This window comes from Chrysochloris asiatica, unplaced genomic scaffold (assembly GCF_000296735.1).
Source record: "Chrysochloris asiatica unplaced genomic scaffold, ChrAsi1.0 scaffold00039, whole genome shotgun sequence".
Classification (NCBI taxonomy): Eukaryota; Metazoa; Chordata; class Mammalia; order Afrosoricida; family Chrysochloridae; genus Chrysochloris; species Chrysochloris asiatica.
Window position 1 is genome coordinate 12,897,189 of NW_006408557.1, and position 24,446 is coordinate 12,921,634.

Sequence of the window (24,446 nt, forward strand, 5' to 3'; positions counted from 1 at the left end):
CTTATTTCTAAAATATATAGGAAACTACAACACCTCTAGAAGAAAAAGACAAATAACCCAATTAAAAAATGGGCACAGGACATGAACAGACACTTCAGCAAGGAGGAGATCCAGGCAGCCAACAAACATATGAAGAAATGTTCATGATCACTAGCCATTAGAGAAATGCAAAACAAAACAACAATGAGATATCATCTCACACCAGCAATGACAGCAAAGATAAAAAAAAGAGGACAATAAATGCTGGGAGGGATGTGGAGAGACTGGGACACTCCTGCATTGCTGGTGGGATTGCCAAATGGTCCAACCACTCTGGAAAGCAATATGTCCCTTCCTCAGAAGGTCGGAAATAGAAATACCTTATGGTCCAGCAATTCCTCTACTTGGTATTTACCCACAAGAAATACAAGCCATAACACGAGTAGATATATGCATAGCAATGTTCATAGCAGCACTATTTACAATAGCAAAAAGATGGAGACAGCCAAAGTGCCCATCAACTGAAGAATGGATAAATATGCTGTGGTACATACACATAATGGAATATAATGTTACCTTGAAGAATAACCAGGAAGCAGCAAGCCGCAATATAACATGGATGAACCTTGAGGACAATATTACTGAGTGAAATTACTCGGTCACAAAAGGAGAAATACTGCATAGGACCACTTCTGTAAAAGACTAAAAAAATAACCCATACTAAAGGGGGGAGGTATTCTTTGCTGGTCACCGGAATGTGGGGGATTGCGTGAGGGGTGGGAGGGGAAGATAAAGTACAGGGTAGGGAATAGACACAGGATAGTTTGGGTGCTAGGGAGGGTGGCAATAAATAAGAAGGGGGAGGGGAATGGAAGAACAAAGTGGACTGGAAAACAATTAGGCAGGTTTGCATGGGCTAAGTTAGACAGAGGTAAATAATGACATATGCATAACGTTGGAACAACATGACTCTGGGGTACAGGGATTGAGGCATGGTTGGAATGGGGAAAAAGGGGGAATAATATTAAGACGCTTAGTTGTGTTTTGAATCTTGGTTTCCCTGGTATACCATTATAAAATAGACACTTAAGGGGGAGAAAAAAGAATAGCCAGAAATATCAACATAGAAAACTTGTAAGTCCATCTTTAGCCTATAACTGATTGGAATACCTAAAATGGGCTATAACATGCCCATGTGGGAGGCTTCCTGAGGAGTCTCTGCATTACATAAGACAATAGGTGGAATCCTGAACCCCATCCAGAATCTTCTGAGGTGGGAGATTTCCACCTGAAAGGACAGCAGACCAGCCTGGAGCAGCTAGAAGAACAGAAGATGCTTCTTGAAAGAAAGACCAACAGGAAAATACAAAACAATAACAGCAGTCTGACTGATTATTACAACAACAAGCAAGTTGCTCACCCAGGAGACATCAAGGCAAGTGGTTTGGTCCCCTCAGAGCAAACCCTCTTCCAAGACTAAGACTCAGCAGGAATACATGCTCTGATTGGTGACCACTCTTGTCACCGATAAGGGGAAGTGAGGGAAAAATAGCAATGAAGCTGAGATCTAAGTCCTGCAATGTTCAATGGACTCCTATGAACCCGGGTGGAGACCTGGTTGGCCAGCATTGTAGCAAGACCTGGGGACTCTTGGGACCAGAGTCAGTGACATAGCCACAGAGGACTAGAGTGGAGAGTGAAGCATCCAGCTGATAAGAAGACAGGGCATGTACATAAGAACACCCACACTTGCAGATAATACCCACTTGACCTGGCTTCAATGACTGGATGGTCAGAGCTAATCTAGAAGAAGAGAGAAGAGGAAAAAAAAAAGTACTCTGATACAATTTGATGGACTTGACCTACACCTATGGATGCAGTAGCTCAAAAGCAGGAACAAATCTATACAGCGAGGATCATTCCTACCCCCTTCGTAGACAGAGTAGACAGGGATAGGCAACTTGGACATTGGTTACCCAAAATTGGGGGGGTGGGTGGGCTTCAAAGGCAAGAAGTGACTGGCTTACAGGTTTTCAAGACGGATCTTAGATCCAGAGAGCATGGAGGAAGGCAGAATCTCCACTGAGTAGTATCCAATCTGTCTGGCAGGGCTGATGAAAGGAAATGCTGATTGGTCTCTTGTGATGCAATAGTGAATAATTGTTATTAGGACTGATTATGAGTGTTGGACATGTAAAGGTAGATGTTTTGTAGTCAAAGGAGGGGACTGATTAACTTTGCAGTGTAAGAGCTGAGGTCCCTGAAACCATCAAGGGAGAAGAGTGGAGAGTGGGACCCTGCCCAGAGAAACAGTGATGCCAGAGATGGAGGCAGAGACTATGATGTGGAGAGATGGAGTGGCTGGGGACTTCAGACCCAGAGACAGAGGGGCTGTGTGCTGACGACAGGGGTTGTTGGATGTGGGGTGCTGGGTGAGGATTGCAGGATATAACCTTTGGCTGTTTGATGATGCATGGAGGGATTGTAACCATGGCAATGAAGCAATATATAATAGGATGTATGTAAACTAATGTTCTTCCTTGTAAACTATTACATAATTCACAATAAAAAAAAAAAAAGTTTTAGCTCTTCTTTTGTGCTGCCTACGGAGGAGGCAGTCATCTCAACCAGCATCATAGCTGCTTCAGACCCTTTGCGAAGCCCAATATCATCAAAAAGAGGACCAAGAAGTTCATCCGGCACCAAACAGATCATTATGTCAAAATGAAGGGTAACTGGTGCAAGCCTAGATGCATTGACAACAGGGTGCAGAGAATTTTTAAAGGGCCAGATCTCATGCCAGACATTGGTTATGGGAGCAACAAGAAGACAAAACAAATGCTGCCCAATGGTTTCTGTAAGTTCCTGGTCCACAACATCAAAGAGCTGGAGGTGCTGCTGAAGTGCAACAAATCTGACTGTGCAGAGATTGCTCACAACGTTTCCTCCAAGAACCACAAAGCCATCATGGGAAGAGCAGCCCAGCTGACCATCAGAATCACCAATCCCAATGCCAGGCTGCACAGAGAAGAAAATGAATAGACCGCCTGTTTTCAAGTTTTATTTGTACTAAATAAAACCATAAAAGAGCTGCCATCTGGCAAAAAAAAAAAAAGATTTTAGTGATTAGAAAAAAAAAACAAGCTTTGGATTCAGAGCTATATAATTTTGCTCGTAATTACTGATGTTTAACCCATAGGGAGTCCTGGTGTGGTGCTGTAGGATAAGTAAGTACTGGAATGCAAGGTTGGTGGTTCAGACTTACTAGCCACTCCTTGGAAACCTTATATAGGGTTGCTGTGAGTCAGAAATGACTTGAGGCTCTTAACAACAACAATAATCTTTAGGGAATAAAACAATGTGTCAAATATTTAATGAGCATTGAAATAATAAAAGCTATCATTTAAAAAATATCCAGTCTATTAAAAGAAAGAACTTCATTATGTATTTTCTTATTGGTCTTAAGAGCTTTAAATATACTCACAAGAAAGCCTGAGGACTGAGATGGAAAATTGTTACCTTCTTCAAATGTGTTTCTATGCTTTCTGCCAAGATCCATCTGATGTTAGTAATATCTGTCCTGCCACATTTTTTATCTGAATCTGACTTGAACCTCTGGAAGTTCCCAATGTACTGTTGCAGCCATTTAAGTATTGTCTTTTGAAAAATTTTACTTGCATATAATATTAATGATTAATGAATTACTTGTATATGATAATATTGTCCAGTGATTTCTGCATTCCACTGGGTCACCTTTCTTTAGAATGGGCACAAATCTGGATCTCATCTAATCATTTGGCCAGGTAGCTGTCTTCCAAATTTCTGACACAGATGAGTGAGTGCTTCCAGTGCTGCATGAGCTTATTGAAATATTTCAATTTGTATTCCATAAATTCCTGGAGCCTTGTTATTTGCCAATGCCTTCAGTGCACCTTGGACTTCTCACTTCAGTACCATACGTTCTTGATCATATGCTATCTCTTGAAACAGTTGAATGCCATTTGTTTCTTTTTGGTACAGTGACTTTGTGTATTACTTTGATCTACTTTTGACTCTGTAAAGGTTTTCTACTGTATGGATCATGACAAATTTAGGACAACATTGTGGAGAATGAGTATTCTGGAACATTTAATTGTGTTCATGAGAAACATGTACATAGACCAAGAGGCAATCATTCAAACAGAACAAGGGGACACTGAATGGTTTAAAATTTGGAAAGGTGTGTGCCAGGATTGTATTCTTTCATCATACTTATTCAATCTATAAACTGAGCAAATAATCCAAGAAGTTGGATTATAGGAAGAAGAACGTGACATCAGGATTGAAGGAAGACTCATTAACAATCTATTACATGCAAATGATACAACTTTGCTGAAAGGGACTAGGACTCAAATTATTTATTGATGAAGATCCAAGACCACAGTCTTCAGTATTGGTTGCACCTCAGTGTAAATAAAACAAAATTCCTTACTACAAACAATTTCTCTGACCAAAATTATTTTACTGAGGAATAGTTTTAATGACTGCATGTGCCCATGTTGTTGTTAAGTGTCACTGGACCAATAAATATCAAAGTTAGAAATGGAAGTAAGATTGAAGTTGTAAAACATTTCATTTTGCTTGGCTCCACTATCAACACTCTTGGAAGCAGCAGTCAAAGTATTGCATTCAGCAGTTGTGCTGCACAGGACCTCTTTAAAGTGTTTAAGAGCAAAGATGTCAGCTTGAGGACTAAGGTGTGCCTGACTCAAGCCATGGCATTTTCAATAGCTTCATATGAATGTGAAAGTTGGACAATGAATAAGGAATGCCATAGAAGAATTAATGCATTTAAGTTATAGTGCTGGAGAAGAATATTAAAAGTGCCATGGACTGCTAGAAGAACAAATTTGTATTGGAAGAAGTACAGCCAGGATGCTATTTAGAAGCCAGGATGGCGAGACTTCATCTCTCACACTTTGGAAGTATTATCAGGTTGGACCAGTTCCTGGAGACAGCCATTATACTAGGTAAAATGGAGTGTCAGTGAAAAAAAAACCCAGTGAGATGAATTGACAGAGTGTCAGCAGCAATGGGCTCAAGCTTCACAATGATTATGAGACTGGCATAGGACAAGACAGTGTTTCCTTCTGTTGTTCAAGAGGTCTCTATGAGTTGGAACCCACTTGATGACATCTAACAAAAATGACCACAAATATGTTTTGCTGCTGGTTTTATATTTCTAATAATTTGTTAATTTTTAAAATTTAACTTTTACTTCTAATGTAAAAAATAATGTAAAGGCAACAGAAATCTTTGAATCAGTTTCACATTGTGAGCAATTATTTTTAAGTGTTCATATGGCAGAATGAATTGTTTTGTATTGTGACCTTCTTTTTAGGAAAAGCAGTTTCTTAATTCCTGTTCTATGGCTTATATCCAAAGTCAAATGCCAGAAATGTAAGAGAAATGGGTCATGATTAATCATGACTCATTCCTGTGTTGTAAAGTGAACTTACCAGGAGCATCTCTTAGTGCCCTATTAAATTACAAAACCTAACTTGGTGTTTTGGATTAGCAAAGTGATATATTGTTGATTTTGGAAATTAGTAATTTAAGAAGATTTCTCTGCATACTATTCAGCAAACCATGAAATCATTAAAAAAATTTTTTTTTAAGTTTCACCAAATATAGATTATTATCCTACATCCATTGTAATTTTAGTTCAGAGTTTGCAGAAGCCATTATGGTTCAAGGGGATGGTTTCCCCCAAAATGGGTACTTTAGAATCACCTAACTGAGCAACAAATTTTTGATAATGCTATGAGAGTGAATAAAGAATTTCTGATAATATTAGGATTGGAGATGCAAGGGTGTAGTTTTGAAATGTTAGTATATGTAGATATAGTTTTAGCTTAGACATTGCTATGATATCAGATTGTGTAAGCCATATACATATGGAAAAAGTATAGTCAGAATGCTCCTTAGAAGCTAAGGTACTTCATATATATTGTCAGGAGGGAACACTGCCTGGAGAAGGAATCATGCTTGGTAAAGTGGAAGGTCAGTGACAAGAAGACCTTCTATTACATGGACTGGCACAGTAGCAACAATAGGCTGAAGTGTAGTAATGATTGTGACAGTGGTGCAGGGCCAGGCAGTGTTTTGACCTTTTGTGCATAAGGTTGCTATGAATTGATTCCGACTTGATAGCACCCAAACACAACAACAATATCAAGACGTATACAAAAATGCCCAGAAAATCACCTCTTTCCTTGGTGATCCAGAAAGAGAAGAGTTGTATCTATGTGCATACACAAGATAATTCATTGGGACAGAAAAGAGTGGGTGATTATTAGTTAAGCTGGAAACCCATTTCCGATGTTTAATTTGGAATTCCACAATAAAAGTGTATCTTTGAGTTATTTATCATTTCTTTAAAAATATTCCTGTTACACAAACACAGACACATAATTTGTACCGTTGTTTTTTAAGGAATCTTTAGCAATCTCTACTGGCTGGGAGTTTAGTGCATGGCAAAGTATGGTGTAGAACAACATGCATTAGCATCTAATGGCAATCTGTTAGAAATGCCCATTTTCAGGTCTAACTTCAGACCCAATGAATTAGAAATTCTGGGAATGGGACCTAGCAACTTGTCTGTCAATTTGTCATACTGTGTTAGCTTGTGAGTTGCTGTAATTCTGGAAACTATGCTATGGGTGTTTTAAATACACAGGGTCATCTATGGTGGAAAGGTTTCAGATGAGATTCCAGTCGAAGAAAGACTAGGAAGAATGAATGACGAACTACTTTTGAATACTTAGTCACTTAAACTTTATGAATAGCAGAGAAACATTGTCAGATATAGTGACGGAAAATGAGCCCCTCAGGTTGGAAGGCACTCAAAATGCGACAGGGAAAGAACTGCCTCCTCAAAGTAGAGTTGACTGTGATGACACGAATGGAGTAAAGCCCGTGGGAGTAAAGCTCACGGGACCTTCATTTGGTGATGGGGCACAACTCAAAATGAAGAGAGACAGCTGTAAACATTGATTAATAATCAGAACATGGACTGTATAAAGTATGAATCTAGGAAAATTGGAAATTCTCAAAAATGAAATGGAATGCATAAACATCAATATCTTAGGCATTAGTGAGCAGAAATGGACTGGTATTGGCAATTTTGAATCTGACAACCACATGGTTTACTATGTTGGGAATGACATATTGAAGAGGAATGGTGTTGCATTCATCATCAAATAGAACAAATCCAGATCAGTCATGATGAACAACGCTGTCTGTGATAGAATAATATTCATGCGCCTATAGGGAAGACCAGTTAATACAACTATTATTTAAATTTATGCACCAACCAGTAAAGCCAGTGAGGATGAAATAGAAGAATTCTACCAACTTCTTCAATCTGAAATTGATCAAACATGCAATCAAGATGTATTGATCATTACCGGTGTTTGGAATGCATTGGTTGGGGACAAAGAAGAAGGATCAGTAGTTGGAATACATGGCCTTAATGATAGAAATGATACTGGAAAATGCCTGATAGAATTTTGCAAAATCAATGATTTGTTCACTTCAAATATCTTTTTTAGACAGCATAAGAGATGATTATACCCATGGACCTCACCAGAATCAATACACAGAAATCAAATTGACTACATCTGTGGAAAGATATGATGGAAAACTCCATATCATCAGTCAAAACAAGGCCAGGGGCAGACTGTGGAACAGACCATCAATTGCTCATATGCAAAATCAAACTGAAGCTGAAGAAAATGAAAACAAGGTTACAAGAGCCAAAATATGACCTTGACTATATCCCACCTGACTTTAGAGATCATCTGAAGAACAGATTTGATACATTAAACACTAAAGACCAAAGACCAGAAGAGTTGTGGGATGACATCAAGAACATCATACAGGAAGAAAGCAAAAAGTTATTAAGAAGACAAGAAAGAAGGAAAAGATCAAAGTGGATGTCAGAAGAAAACACTGAAACTTGCTCTCCAGCATAGAGATGTTAAAGCAAATGGAAGAAATTAAGAGATATAAGAGCTGAGCAGAAAATTTCAAAGATCGACTTGAGAAGATAAAGCCAAATATTACAGCAAAATGTGCAAAGATCAGGAGTCAGAAAACCAAAAGGGAAGAATGTGCTCAATATTGCTCAAGCTGGGGGAACTAAAGAAAAAATTCAAACCTCAACTTTCGTTATTGTAGGATTCTCTGGGTAAATTATTGAATGATGCAGAAAGCATAAAAAGAATATGGAAGGAATACATAGTCACTGTACCAAAAGGAAATTGTTCAACCATTTCAAGTGGTAGCATACAATCAAGAGTCAATGGTACTGATGGAAGAAGTCCAAGGTTCATTGAAGGAATTGGCAAAGAACAAGGCTCCAGGTATTGATGGAATAAAAATTGAAATCTTTCAAGAAAATGAGGCGGCACTGGAGGTACTCTCACTCATCTCTGCCAAGAAATTTAGAAGACAACTATCTGGCCAACTGCTTGGAAGAGATCCATATTTGTGCCCATTCCAAAGAAAGGTGACCCAACAAAATGTGGAAATCATCTGACAATGTCTTTGATATCCCATGTGAGAAAGTTTTACTAAAGGTAATACAGAAACAGCTGCAAGCATACATTGACAGAGAACTTCCTGAGGTTCAAGCTGGGTTTAGAAGAGGATGTCAGATGGATCTTGGCTGAAAGCAGAGACTACCAGAAAGATGTTTACCTGTGCTTTATTGACTACACAAAGGATTTCGATTGTGTGGACTGTGACAAGCTATGGACAACATTGTGAAGTATGAGTATTTCTCAACATTTAATTGTGCTCATGAGAAATCTGTAAATGGACCAAGAGGCAGTTATTTGAACAGAACATGGGAACACTGAATGGTTTAAAATGAAGAAACGTGTGTGACAAGGTTGTATTCTTTCACCATACTTATGCAACCTGTATGCTGAGCAAATAATCTGAGAATCTGGTTTATATGAAGAAAAACATGGCATCAGGACTGCAAGAAGACTAATTAACAACCTGAAATATGCAGATGATACAACCTTGCTTCCTGAAAGTGAAGAGGACTTAAAATACTTACTGACAAAGATCAAAGAACACAGCTTTTGGTATGGATTGCATCTCAGTGTAAAGAAAACAAAAATCTTCGCCAATGGACCAATAAACAACATTCTTATCAGTAGAGACAAGATCAAAGTTGTCAAGGCCTTCATTCTTCTTGGATCAACCATCAATGCTCATGGAAGCAACAGTCAAGCAATCACACGATGTATTGCATTAGGCAAATCTGCTGCACAAGACCTTTTTATAGTGTTGAAGAACAAAGATGTGAGCTTGAGGACTAAGGTGCACCTGATCCAAGCCATGGTATTTTCAGTGACCTCATATGCATGCAAAAGCTGGACAATGAATAAGGAAGACCGTAGAAGAACTGATGCTTTTGAGTTATGGTGTTGGAGGGACTATTGAAAGTGCCACAGGCTGCCAAAAGAACCAACAGATCTGTGTTGGAATACGTGCAGCCAGAGCGCTCCCTGGAGGCCAGGATGGCCAAACACTGTCTCTCAAATGTCAGACATATTGTCAGGAGGGACCAGTCACCAAAGAAGGCTATCATGTTTGGTAAGGTGGAGGGTCAGAGAAAAAAAGGAACACCCCCAGCAAGTGGCAGCATCAAGGGGCTCAAACGTGACAATTGTGAGGTTGGCCCAGGACCAGACAGTGTTTTGTTGTGTTGTGCATAGGGCCACTATGAGTTGGTACCGACTTGATGGTACCTAACAAAAGCAACAAAGAATGCATACTCAAGTATGAAGAATGTCTACCTAGATAATGTTACATTGCAAATAAGCAAATTCAGCTTGGAGCCTTTTCTGGAAATGTAGAAGGCTCCTCTGCTCTTGGACTGCATGGTAAGCCAAAAGAGGTTGGGTATTACAAACTTTGGGCCAGTACTTAGACATTCATTATCTCCTAGGAATTGACAGATGATGATCCTAGCTCCCTTTTTCTCTTGGGTGGGATAATTCAAGGGTAGTTTTCCTCCTTTTGTGGTATTTTCCACGCAGAATTGAGCTCCACTTGCCCCTATAACAGTTGATACAGCAGTTAAACTTTCATAGTCTGCTTTCCCTTCTCTGTATTATTGCCCTCTTTCTTATATATGTCCCCTGCACCGCAGTGAGCTACAATGAAATCCATGCCTCAGAGATGTTCTTTAGAGCCCTAAATGAAGGCACTCAAGATTTTCATAATATAGATTATTATACATACATTCAGTAAATATAGATGAGTTCATCTTCTCTTCCTTCTTAGCTGGGTGGAGAAACCATTATTCCATTTGTAACCCTGGTGTGACATTGTAGGATAAGCACTGTACCATAAGTTCAGTTTGACCCACAAGGTCGGTGACTCAAACTCACCAGCTGATCCTTGAAAATCCTACACAGGGTGGCTATGAGTTGGAACAAGCTCTTCAGCACTTAACAGAAACAACAGCAACTTTAAATACAAGCAGGGACCAAGGTTAAGAACATGGGTTTTAGACTAAAATTTTTGTGATTGAATCTGGATTTTCCTCTAACTCACTGTGTGTTTTTGGACTCATCAATTAAATTCTCTGTGTGTCAGTTTCCTCATTTGTAAAATAGACATAATAACAATATATGCCTCAGATGGTTGCTATAAAGATTTCATAGATTTAACATGCAAAATGCTTACAATAGTGTCTGGTTCATTATAAGCACTTAATAATTGTTATTAATTTTCTTAATTTTTTTTCTTGGCAAGTGAGTTCAGTTCTATTTTAGTTCTATTAATTCATTTGCCCCTAAGAAATTGCTAACATTTCTCCATTGTTCTTCAACCTGCTTAGTGTGCTTGATGTTTGCTGTTGAGCCACAGGGCTTTGTATATGAAACACTACAATAAGATTTAGTTATTAACCCTGCATTTAATAGCGAACATTTGACAAATAAGATTTTTGTACAAATTGTTATATTAAATCTCAATAAGTTTAGAATACGGTTGTTATTGCTGTTAAGTGCCATCAAGTAGATTCCAACCCATACCGACCCTGTATAGGGTTTCCAAGGAGCAGCTGGTGAGCTTGGACCACCGACCTTGTAGTTCAAATGACTTTGTAGTCTGAAGCATTAGCCCACAGCGCCACACCAGGATTCCAAGCTTAGAATATGGGTAGCATTAATTCTTTTTTCTATCTTGCAGTTGAGAAAAGTGAGCCTTGAAGAATCTAATGTTACATGTAGCACCATGGGATAAAGCACTGGACTATAAGGTCTGTTTGAATCACAAGGTCGGTGGTTCAAACCCAACGTAGCGTAGTGGTTACGAAACGGGCTGCTAACATCAAGGTCAGCAGTTCAAAACTACCAGCGGTTCCTCGGGAGACAGATGAGGTGTTCTGCTCTCATAAAGATTTACAACCTCGGAAACCCTGTGCCGGGTCACTATGAGTGGGAACCAACTCCATGGTACTTAACAACAACAGTGAGTTGGAATCAACTCTATGGCATTTAACAACAACAAAACACAGCTATGTAGTGGTAGAGAAGAGATCCAAACTTAGGATTCCTTATTACGGACTCCTAGTTCTTACTTTTTATCCTTTATAATGGAATATTTCTTGTTATTACATTAGTGGTTGTTTGACTCTGACTTTGGATGGGTGGCTAAAATAAAGAATTCCATACCTCAGTTGGTTTGGTTAGGCTGTGTTTTAGTGCTATGTTATCATACTATAACCCTGTTATGATATTTGAGTGAAATAAGCATAGTAAAAATGATACTAAAGAGTTGGAAAGGGACCTAAGAATGTGTATTTCTAACAAGTTACAGGTGATGCTGATGTTTCTGGTCCAGAAACCACATTTTGGGAAGCACTGTGCTATATTATTGGAGCCTAGTTAAATAAACACAGGACTGCTAATCTCAAGATCAGCAGTTCAAACCCACCAGCTACTATGTAGGAAAAAGATGAGGCTTTCTAGTCCTGTAAAGCTTTATAGCCTCAGAACCCTACACAGAGTTGCTGTGAATTGGAATCAACTCAGTGGCAGTTGGTTTTGTTAGGTTGTGGTTTGGTGCCAGGTTATCATACTATAACCCTATGATATTTGAGTAAAATAAGCATAATAAAAATTATTTGGAACTACAACTTCACTCTCTGGATATCTTAGATATATGTGGTGGAGTGTCTCCTACGGAAGATATCATTTGACAATCTCTCTCACCAATATTTTTACCAAGGAATAATTTCAATGACTCCATGTGTCCATGTTGTTGATAAGTGCTATCGAATCATTTCCAACTCATAGCAACCCTATATAGTGTTTCCCAGGAGCAGCTGGTGAGTTTGATCTGCTGACCTTCTGGTTGAAACTGACCTTGTGATCCAGTGCTTATCCTACAATACCACACCAGGACTTCTATAGCACCATGGAGATAAGTCCCACTCATGTACATTGATAGTAAGCTTTTTGTTTTCTTTCTTCTTATTGGCTAGCTCTAAGCAGATTATCTGGATACCCCACAAATGCCTTTTTACAAGTCTTGGGTCATTATCATAATGAAAAAAATGGTGTAAAGGGAAAGCATTCTCTTAAAGAACAACTTAACAAGACATCTGTTTGTCTACCTTTGTTGTTGATGGTGTTATGTGCTGCTGAGTCAGTTCTGACTCATAGCAACTCCATACAGGGTTTCTGAGGAACAGCTGGTGGGTTGAACTTCTGACCTTGAGATTCAAATTCCAGTGTTAATCCTACAGCACCACATTAGGAGTTCTTATCTACCTTTGGACTGTTCAAATCCCCAAAGTTTCCCCCTAATGGAATTTAAAACATTATGTAGCTTTGTGCCCCTATACCTAAAACAATAGCATTAAATGTTTTATTTACAAGTGGAAGCCTTTTATCAATACATTTTATGTAAAACCACCTAATAAATAAATTATTGCGGAAGCAGTACTGCTCAGGTTGAAGTGGTAAGGAGTGAGAAGTCAGGCCTAGTGGTATTGGTGTGTTGTCGAGTCAGTTCCAATTTCTAGCAAGCCTGCATTGGGTTTCAGAGGCTGTAAATCTTATTGGGAGCAGAAACCTCATCTTTCTCCCATGGAATGAATGGTAGTTTTAAACTGCTGACATTGAGGTTAGCAGCCCAACTTGTAACCATTACACTACCAGAACTCCTTAAGGTTAGGCCTAGAATCCAATTATTTAACCTCCCATTCTGGGAAGGATCTTTAGGGTTTAGCAGGTTAAACTCTTTCTCCCCTCCAAAAACAAACAAAAAAGTCAATTTCTGAGGGCCTCACATATTTTTGTGATATCACTTATAGGAGCTAGTTTACAATTTCTAATGAAATCATGCATCGTGTAATGTCTCTTCGGGAAGCATCTGGCCATACATTTACGGTCCTAAGACATTATAGTATATTTCAGAAATTGCATTCAGATAATAGGACACAACAGTCACAACTGAATGTAGGTAAAGAAATGACTTTCTGCATGCAACAGGTGCATCTCAGACCTCATGTATGAGGTGGGCTTCAAAAAGTTTGTGAAAAAATCTCTTTATCTTTTTTTTTAAAGGAAAACAACACAAACTTTTAATTGTGAATATCAATGAATAGTGAAGGCTTACAGGCAAGATCATCAGTTTCACATTCAACAAATAATACACTTTGTTTCATCTCAATGATTGCAATCTCCTTCACGGAACAACAGTTACCTGTTTCCTCCGTGTGGCTCCTATCTTCATTCCATCCATCTTCCCATCCCTTCTCACCTTTGTCCTTACGTAGCTACTGCTCCCTTGATCTTGAATGACTAACAGTTGCATGATTCAGAGTGAGCATACCTTACTAGTGTTTTTGTTCACCCTATATACCTATCTTCTGCTTGGCTGAAAGTTGGACCATGAGAGTGAGTTCCATTCTAGACCTGAAAGGTGGTCAAGGACCATAGTCTCAGGTTTCTGCAGTGTCTTTCTGACCAGTAAGTCTGTTGTTTTTGTGTGTGTGTGTTTTTAAAAATAATTTTAATTTTTATTCCACATATTCTGCTATTCTATCTGGGACCTTCTAGTGTGATCGTTTTCAGAGCATATGGTAATGGTAGTTAGGCACCATCTAGTTCTTCTGATGTGAGTCTTGGAGACTAATGTCCACCAGTTTCATTAGTCTGTTAGACTAATTGATTCCAAGCATATTCAATTCTCATCAGTCTTCTTTCCTCTGCAGATGAAGAGATCTTCTTTAACTTTTAATTATATTTTTCCATGAACTTTTTGAAAACCCCTCTGTATACAGAGATTTTACTGCCATGTATAAAATAGACATTCTGTCAGAGTTCCAACTCAGGTAATTGCATTCTGACCACTGCAATTTTCCTTGCATTGTCAATTGGCTATGGTATTCTTCTTTACATCTCACTAATATGTCTCTTGATATTATTGTCTACTGATTTGTACAGCAGAACTTAAGTGAAGGCTTCATTTGGGTGTTTTCTTATACTTTTGAAAGTGTCACTGCCTAACTACAATGGATCATAGGTGAGACCATAGGCATTACAATCATTCTAGGTGATCTGAAGAGTCCTGATGTGGTACTGCAGGATAATGTGCCTGATTGCCAGGTCAATTTGAACTACAAGGTCAGCAGTTCAAACTCACCAGGTGCTCCTTGGAAACCTTATACAGGGCCCCTATGCATTGGAATTGACTAGATGGCACTTAACAACAACAACAACAGGTGATCTGAAGCATTTGACTAAAAACATACAAAGCTGCTCTACTTGTAGCTTGGTAACATCTCTATGAATTACTTAAAACAGTTTCTGATGAAGTACACTGGAAATAATGACCAATGTTTATTTTAAAGGTTTTCAATCAGAAACTACATTGTTAATAAATAGTATGGTGCTGTAGGATCAGCAATAGACTGCGAACCACAAGGTCAGCAGTTCAAACTCACCAGGTGCTGCTTGGAAATTGATTCAAAAGTACATAACAACAACATCATCCTTTATGTTAGATACTCTTCTAAGTTCTTTTCATGAACCTACTAGTTAACTATTGTTACTGTCATTTTGCAGATGAGGAAACTAAGATATAAAAAGGCTAAGTCTCTTACCTGCAGCTACACAGATGGAATGTGAAATTTGAGTCCAGATGGACTGGGTCTATAGGGCATACTTTTCCTGGCCACACTCTATAACTCTTCAAACCATCCAGCAGGACAGGATGAATCAATGATGATGCACTCATAGAATTAACCATTTAAACCATTTAGTGTCCTGTGCAGTAGATGAGACACACTCTTCAAGATAAATAATTACATGGGGAAAAAAGGCAAGATGACTACTTGTAGTGAATGAAATGCAAAAGTTGAATATTGTACATCTTCTCCTGTAAATGATATAAAGAATTGTATATATTTTGCTGGTTTATACATTTCCTCTCACCCCCGGTTTTGAAGGAAACACGAGGTTTTGTTAGAAATGATGGTGCTGTTGTTATGTGTTTTCAAGTCAGTTCCGACTCATAGCGACTCTATGTAGAGTTTCCATGCAGCACCTGGTGGGTTTGAACTACTGCTTTTAGCTTGAAGGTTTATTGCACAACTAGTTTTACTCTCTGTTATGCTTGATTTTTGTTTTCACTATGTGTTTTTGTTACTTTTATTTATTTTAATTGTTAACAAGTGATGGTGAGATTATAGACCGTCTTATTTTCTTCTAGTTATTTCCATATTTCAGAAACATACAGCTATTTATTTTGAAGCAAGTTTCTATCAGTAAGGATAACTTGTCTTAAAATCATCCACAGAATATCAGAGTAAGAGCAGGAGAGCTTCATTCTCTTGGATTGGTAGTGGTAATGATGGTGGTGAATTTGTGCTGGTTTCTGGTTGTTGTTGTTGTTAAGTGCTGTCAAGTTGGTTCTGACTCATAGCAACCCTGTATAGGGTTTACAAGTAGCAGCTAGTGGATTTGAACCACTAACCTTGTGGTTAGCAGTCCAGTGTTTATCCTACAGCACCATACCTGGACTCCTGGCTTCTGGTTGTTGTGGTTGTTGTTATGTGCCATCGAGTTGGTCCTGACCCACAGTGACCTCCTCTTGGGTTTCTGAGGAGTGGCTGGTGGGTTTGAACCTCTGACCTTGCAGTTCAAACTGACCTTGGAGTCCAGTGCATTATCCTGCAGCACTACACCAGGACTCCTGACTTCTGGTAGTGGGATGATTTTTCAAGACCTCTTAGTCACAAGCAGATCAAGGACACAGCTCAGACTTTGGCATTTTTCACCCCATTTTTCAAAACAAAAGCTGCAAGAAAGAAAAATAAAAGTAAAACAAAGCCCCCAAAATAATAACAGTCTCCTAATGCCTTTCTTTCCTTTCTGGGACAAACAAAAATACTTGAATGATGTGAAACTTGTCTGCACATATATTCCCTCCATCTTTGTGTCCTTGGTGTATCTTGTTAGATACAAGGGCATCAAAGGCCAAAACCCTGGGCTTTTTCTTTGGTTCAAAACCATATCAGATTCTACTATCAATGTGGTAATGAAGTGAAAGGCTTCAAAAAGCAACTCAGCCACTTCATGGGAATTGACCACTCTCAATGTGCACACACAGCAGTTGGTTATTTCTTTAGGAGTTAAGTTACCACATTCAGAGTCTGCTTGTGCAGACAATGGGCAGGGCCAGTGACACCAAAGTAATCCTTTTACCTGCTCTCTCTCAAGTGACATTGGAATGAAGGGGCACTTCCAGGGGTATCTGTTTCCTAGGTAGTATATTCTACAAACAAGCTTATAGATCCTCAGCTATGTCATTGTCCCTCCACTTCAGGCCTAAGGAAGCCACCCTACTTGTCACTCCAAAGAACAGATGAAAGACTTACATTTTGTGGAATTCCATTGTTTGCTGCTTACACATAGATGACCCAGCTCCTCCCACTGAACACAGATTGTGAGAGAACTGGTTTTCATGTCAAACACCACACTCAGGAGTAGAAACAGTAATTAAAACCAGTTATTAGAAAAAGTAGAAGAGCAGACAGGGTTTTTCACCTATCTTGGTAAATAAATTCATTTCTAACATGCACTGGGGATTTTTAAGATACGTACTAAACTGGCAACCATTAAGTCAGCAGTTTGAGCCTACCAGCCACTCTGTGAGAGAGTGATGAAGTTTTCTGCTCTTGAAAAGATTTACAGTCTCTGAAATCCTATACAGGGTTGCTATGAGTCAGAACCAACTCAAAGGCACTTAACAACAACATGCCAACACTTTGCAGTTACCCAATACCCCTTTATCTTGTCATTTTTATTTCAAAGTAGCCACACCTTCCATTTCTCACTGCAAGGAACTGTGGTGACAGACACTTAAGAATTTTATTTTCTTTTTAGAGGAACTTAGATTACAGCAGTGCAGCAATGAGGAAAGATAACACAGATGAGCAGACAGGGTGGGTGAAAAAAATGAGCATTCAGATTCCAGTGTGTCTGGGGAGAAGATGCACCTACCTTTCTCTGCTCTTGGGATGCTAGCTCTTCCATTTATACGATATCTCACTTTTGTTTCTATTTTGAAACCAGTAGAAATCTCCATGAATCTAGATTGGTTGTTCAAATTCACATTCAGTCAGAATGTGTTTATCAACAACTGACAAATACCAGGCTTGGGGTCCTGGGAAATGGAAAGGAGGATAGGATTCTCATTCAACAAGCCAGAAGTAACACCACTTTTGAAACTTTCTGTCTCTCAAACTGAACAAAGTACTTTGCACAGAAGTACTACCTACCTAAAATCCAAATGGTTTAGCAGATCCCAACCTTCCTTTCCAACCTGTCCTGATCCCCAGCCTCCTTGTTCTCTGCTTCACTCATCAAATATGAAGTGCATATCCATGCATCCCACCTTAATTGAGACCCTTTTCATGGAGCACTTCTCTTTTCTGTTTTTATGTATCTTGCCTCTGTTCACTGAAGATCCATCTAAATTTGCATTTTGTCTGCTTAGCTTTGTCTCAGTGATAAGAAAATATTAACTGTCCCACCCTTTAGAGTGGACAATTATCACTGTTATTACTTAGTTGTGTGTTTACTTCCTCAAAAATTCTTGTGGATTGTAGGGAAGCATATTTTTCTCACTTTCGTGTGTCTTTAGTGTTTAATTGGGTATTTGACAATCAATAAGTGTTTATGAAAGTTAAGCATGCCATATTTTATTATTTTAAATGCAAAGAATTCATAAAAGTGAACAGCATGAAATCTAATCAATGCTAGGGAAACGCAACCACTCATCTGTCAGTTTGTCTTTCTGTGGTGGCTTGTGTGTTGCTCTGAGGCTGGAAGTTATGCCACTAGTGTTTCAAATAGCAGCAGTGAGAGCCTAGTGGCTCCATAGAATAAACAGGGAACTGTGAACCCCAAGGTTGGCAATTTGAGCCCACCAGTCACTTCATGGAAGTTAGATGAAGCTTTCTGCTCCTGCAGAGATTTAAAACCTCGGAGGCCTTATATAGTGTGGCTATGAGTTGGAACAATTTCACTGCACTTAGCAACAACAAAGGTCACCCATGGTAGAGATGTTTAAAAAAATGGTTAAGAAAAAAATCTTTAGAATTCTCTCTGTACAAATGCACATACTCATAAACATAAAAACGTGCTCAGTTTTATGTCTTCATTTACTCTCAAATTATGTTAAATACCACCTCTCCACCATGTGTGACCTCTTTTGTTCAATATATTGGATACTTTCATATCAATATACAAGGGTGGGTCAGAACTTATCCACATTCTAATTTTAGAAAGGACAAACACATCCTTTTTGACACAGCCTCGTTACTTTTCAATACAATTTGTCCATCTGTTAACAAGCTTTCATATTCCCTCATTAAAAAGTGTTTTAGCTGAAGTGCGAGTCATGAATGCACCACTGTCTTTACTTCTTCATCGGAAGTGAATCTTCATCCTTGAAGGGCTGCTTTCTGGCGACTAAATAGGCAAAAGTCCGATAGAGCAAGATCAGGACTATAGGGAGGATACTTTAACAACTCAAAATGAAGTTTTTACAGAGTGTCAACAGTGTGGGTAGAGGTGTGGGGACATGCATTGTTGTACAAAATCACAATATCCTTGGATAGTAGTCCTCTGCATTTAATCTGAAGTTTAGGCTTCGGCTTTTCAGTGAGTATTTCAATGAGCACTGTTGATTGTTGAACTTTTTTTCCTGATAGTGCACCAATACTGGCCTTGAGAATTCCAGAAAATTGTAAGCATCAATTTTTTAACTTATGGTTGACTTTTGAACTTTATCTTGGTTGGTGATTGAGGAGTTTTCCATTCCATACTCTGCTGTTTGCTCTCAGGTTCCTAGTGATGAATCCATGTCTTATCACCAGTAATGAGTTTTGTTTTTTTAAAGACATTTTTACCTTCCTTCAAGAATTGGTCCAAATTTTGTTTGCAGATGTCCAAATGCTTCTGTTTATGCTCTTCTGTGTATTGTTTTGGTACCTATTTCATACAAACTTTTTGAAACCCAAATCTGTCATGGATTATTTCATAGGCAGAGCCATGATTGATTTGCAAATGATTTGCCTCACAATCCACTGTCCCTCTTCTATTCAACAGAATCATTTCACATGCACATTGTATGTTGTCATCAGATGCAGACATGGATGGACGTTTTAATATAACTGGAGTGTGGATAATTTTTGACTCACCCTCGTATAATTTTTGGCATCATCTATTTCAATCACTGTAGAGCATTCCATTGAAGGGATGTTACATTATGTTTTTCAAATGTCTGCTGATGGATTTTGGAGTCATTTCCAAATTCCAAATGGTACTATAAGCCCAATCATGGTTATCTTGTTCAGTAAGTCATATCTCATGTGGGATTTTAGGAAAGATTTTATAAAGATTCAGAAAATTTTATAGAGTCAAAATCACAATGGGAAATGAAGTTGCTGTTATCTTAGAGAAAGAAGTGCCCTCTTCTCTCCAACTAGTCTGGCACAGCTAGCTTTTTCCTTCTGTTTCCCCAAACAAGCACCTGAAAAATAACTGACTGGCAATTTGCTTGGGGCAATCTCTCATGTAAAAGGCGAACAGTACATTTATTTTTATACATTAGGGTCCAGCCTAGCACAGTAAGTTGTCTTTATTTGTTTGAAGCCTTGGATGTAAAACAAGACTGGGGAGGGATGAGTAGGCCCCTAATTCCTGCCTGGTACATAAATAGGCTGGGCCCAAGTCTGATTCAAACAAAATGTAATGTTCTGTCTCTGTCTTTCTTGGTCTTGCACAAAGTTTCTTACATAGTTCATTTTGAAAATTCTCATGGAGTTCTGGTGTGCCATTGCAAGATAGTGCATTGGACTGCAAGGTCAGTTTGAACCACAAGGTCAGAGATTCAAACTCACCAGCTGTTCCTTGGAAACTCTAAACAGGGTTTCTATGCGTTGGAACTGACTTGACGGAACTTAACAACAACAACAACAACAAAGGTGACTGCATTGTCTACTTGAGAACATTTCCAGAGATGCATCAGCTGGATCAAAGTGTGCCTGATGAAAAGTGTATCAACTTATCACCCTCATAAAAATGCATACAAGTGTTATTTTTCCAACATGGGTGTTCTTAGTGGCTGCGGAGTTGATTCTGACTCATGTCATCCCCATGTGTACACAGTACAATTCATTGCTCCACAGGGTTTCCAAGGCTGTAAAGTTTTGAAATCAGATCATCTAGCCTGTCTTCTGAGACATCTCTGTCAACTTTTTGGCTAATAGTTAAGTGCTTAATTACTTGCACCACCAAGCAACCTCTACCATTCTTCATTTTTAAATAGTGGTTTATTGTGTGTGTGTGTTTTGATTTTTATATTATTAAAAAATTTTTTTTATTGTGTTTTAAGTGAAAGTTTATACAACAAATTAGTTTCCCATTTAACACATAATCCTACGCAATTTCTTCAGTGACATTGATGATATATTATGTCATCTTTCTCATTATTTCCATTCTGGTGGTTCCATTTCTAGTAATCTAGTTTCCCTACCTTCTGGCTTTCTTGTCTTTATTTTAGAGCAAATGTTGAGTACTTGGCCTCTTACAGGTGACTTTTTAAAGGAGCTATTTTTGACTAATTTCATCTAATATTTTTATGAACCTAAAATATTAACAATAATTATGGTTTAAAATGTTTGGAAATAAACAGAGCCCACAATCAAATTCTTAAAGAATAAATTAATTTAGATGCACCCCATTTTAGTGAAACCCTCACAAAAATTTCTAAATATTTTTGTTTTGTTAAGTACCATTGAGTCTGTTCTGACCCACAGTGACCCTGTCTAGGGTTTCCAAGGAGTAGCTGGTGAGCTTAAACTGCTGACCTTGCTGTTCAAACCACCTTTGCAGTTCAACATATTAAACCACAGCACCACACCAGGATTAGAAAACATAAATTAAAATAGTAGAGTCTACTTTTTAAAAATAAATCATAGTCAGTTTTTAAATACTGAGTTAATTTACATAAACAAATTATGTGAAAATACTCTGTAAATTGTAAGGCACTAATCAAATGTATAAGGTGCTCTGGTAGCGTAGTGGTTATGAATTGGGCTGCAAACCACAAGGTCAGCAGTTCGAAACTACCAGCTGCTCTGTGGGAGAAAGATGAGGCTTTCTGCTCCCTTAAAGATTTACAGCTTCTGAAACCCTGTTCAGGGTCGCTATGGGTCTGAACCGACTCAACGGCACTTAACAGCAACAACAACAATCAAATGTATGGAGAGTCCTGGTGTGGTACTGTGGGTTAATGTGCTGGATAGCAAAATTGGTTTGAACTGCGAGATTGGCAGTTCAAGCTCACCAGCTGCTCCTCAGAAACCCTATATAGAATCGCGATGGGTTGGACCTGACTCGATGGCACTTAACGACAACAATTAAATGAAGTTCTGGTGTAGTACTATAGGATAATACACTAGATGGCAAGATAGATTTGGACCACAATGACCGCATACAGGGTCACTATGAGTCAGAATCAACTTAACAAAAATCAAATGGATTCCTGATATGGCACTGTGAGATAACGCACTAGACCGCAATGTCAGTTTGAACCACTAGGTCAGTTGTTCAAATTCATCAGGTGCTCCTTGGAAATTCTATACAGGGTTGCTATGAGTTTGAACCAACTGGACAGCACTTAACAACAGAAACAAGAATATGAACCCTGGTATGGCGCTGTAGGATAAGCACTGGACTTTTAACCACAAGATCAGCTGTTCCTATCCATCAACTGCTCATGGAAATACTGTACAGGATCACTATGAGTTGCAACTGATTCAATGGCACACAACAACGACAGTAATAATCAAATGTATCCAAAGGATGTATCAAATGCATCAGTATATCAAAATCAACTTAATTAAAAGGAATTAGCCTGGTGGCACAATTGCTAAGCACTCTACTTCTAACCAAAATATTTGTAATTTGAGTGCATTTACCAACTGCTCCTCGGAAACCTGCAAAGGGTCACTATGGCACTTAACAACAACGACAACAAGAAGTGTCTCCATTGGAGAAAAGTCTGAAATTCTACTTGTACAAAGATTATAGTTTTAGAACCCCTATGAGGCAGTTCTGCTGTTATATGACTGTTGTGAGTCAGAATCGACTTGACACTGGGTTGGTTTGGATCCTTGAAGTAACTATGGTTGCACAGTGGTTAAAGCAAATGGCTGCTAACCAAAAAGTGGTAGTTCTTACCCACCCACTGCTCTGTAGGAGATAAATGTGACAGTCTGTTTCTGTAAAGATTTACAACCTTGGAAATCCTATGGGTCAATTCTACTCTGTCTTATGTTGTTGTTGTTATGTGCCTATGGCTCTGACTCATTTATAGCGACCCTGTACAGGGCTTCCGAGGCTGTAAATCTTTACAGGATCAGTAAGCCTCATCTTTCTCTCGTGGACCAGCTGGTAGTTTCGAACTGCTGACTATGAGATTAGTAGCCCGATTCGTAACCACTACCATTCTTCAGAGCCAGTGCTCTGAATTCAGACTTCTAGCCACATAAAGTGTGAGAGAATAAAATTTGTTAAAGCCATCAACTTGTGGTATTTCTGTAATAACAGCACTCTAGAACTATAACAGTGACCCTATTTGTTAATAAAATTTGTTAATTTGTTAATAAAATTTAACAAATTTTATTCTATCTCAGTTTACGTGGCTAGAAGTCTAAATTCAGAGCACTGGTTCTGGAGAATGGTCCTTGTCTCTTTTCAATATCAATAGGCCCAATATTCTTTGGAGTTTTCTATGTGTATTGGTAAAGCCTTAGTGTGGCACTGTGGGTTAATGCACTAGACTGCAAGGTCAGTTTGAATTGCAAGGTTGGCAGTTCAAAATCACTAGCCATTCCTTGGAAACCCTACACACAGCTGCTATGAGTTGGAACTGACTAGATGGTATTCAACAACAACAACAATGTGTTTTGGCATTAGTATTCCTCTGGATGTAGGAGCTTCACATGCTAATATCCAGATCCAAAGAATGTACTCCACTCCTGGTTCTTCTTTCTTGGTGGTAGTAGATCCCTCTTTCTCTGTCTAAGTTTCTCTCCTTTTATTTCTTATAAATAAATAAGAAATTCCTTATAAATAAATAAGATACCCTTGGGAGTCTCCTGTAAATCAGATCAGTGCGGTGGTGGGATTAAAGGTGGAGTCTTGGCTAGTGCTGTAGGTTAAGTACTGGACTGTTCATTACAAGGTCAGCAGTTCAAACCTACCAGCTGCTCCTCAGAAACTCTATACAGGGTTGCTACGAGTCAGAACCAATTCAACAGCACTTAACAACAACATCCCACCCTTAATCCTCTTATCGGTTTATCACATCGAATCACATCATGGGGGATAGCTACATCTCAACTGTTAACCACTGAGAATTATGGCTCAGTCAACACAAAATCTAAATGGTCACAGTCACAATTAATCAAGAATGACTTGATAGCAATAAAGTCATCAAAAATTTTAAAATGCTATTACTATAATTTTTGGGGTACAGACAATAATAACTGAAGTATTAAGCCCTTGGAAGAATACATTTCAATTTAACATAATTCGAGTCACTGAGCACTGTTCAGAATCAGGTCTGTTATTTTAAGTAACTTGCTTCAGTGTTGAAATAATATCTAAGCCTACCTTTTCTTCCAGTTTTTCTCAGTGCTTGGAGTTCAGAGATAATTTCAACATGACTTACTCCCAGGATATTTCCTACCTTTCAACAAGTGTTCTTTATTCTTTGTAGAATGTATAGAAACACTACACTGACACATGGTCTATAAAATAGTGCATACATTATTCAACCTGTCCTGATAACTCTATTTTTAACAAAGTGAA

General features: G+C 38.6%; 1 pseudogene; it reads left to right on the top strand.

Moving 5' to 3' along the window:
- The first annotated feature begins 2,703 nt into the window (after window positions 1–2,703).
- LOC102840055 lies at window positions 2,704–3,021 on the top strand (annotated as a pseudogene).
- Window positions 3,022–24,446: the final 21,425 nt, after the last annotated feature.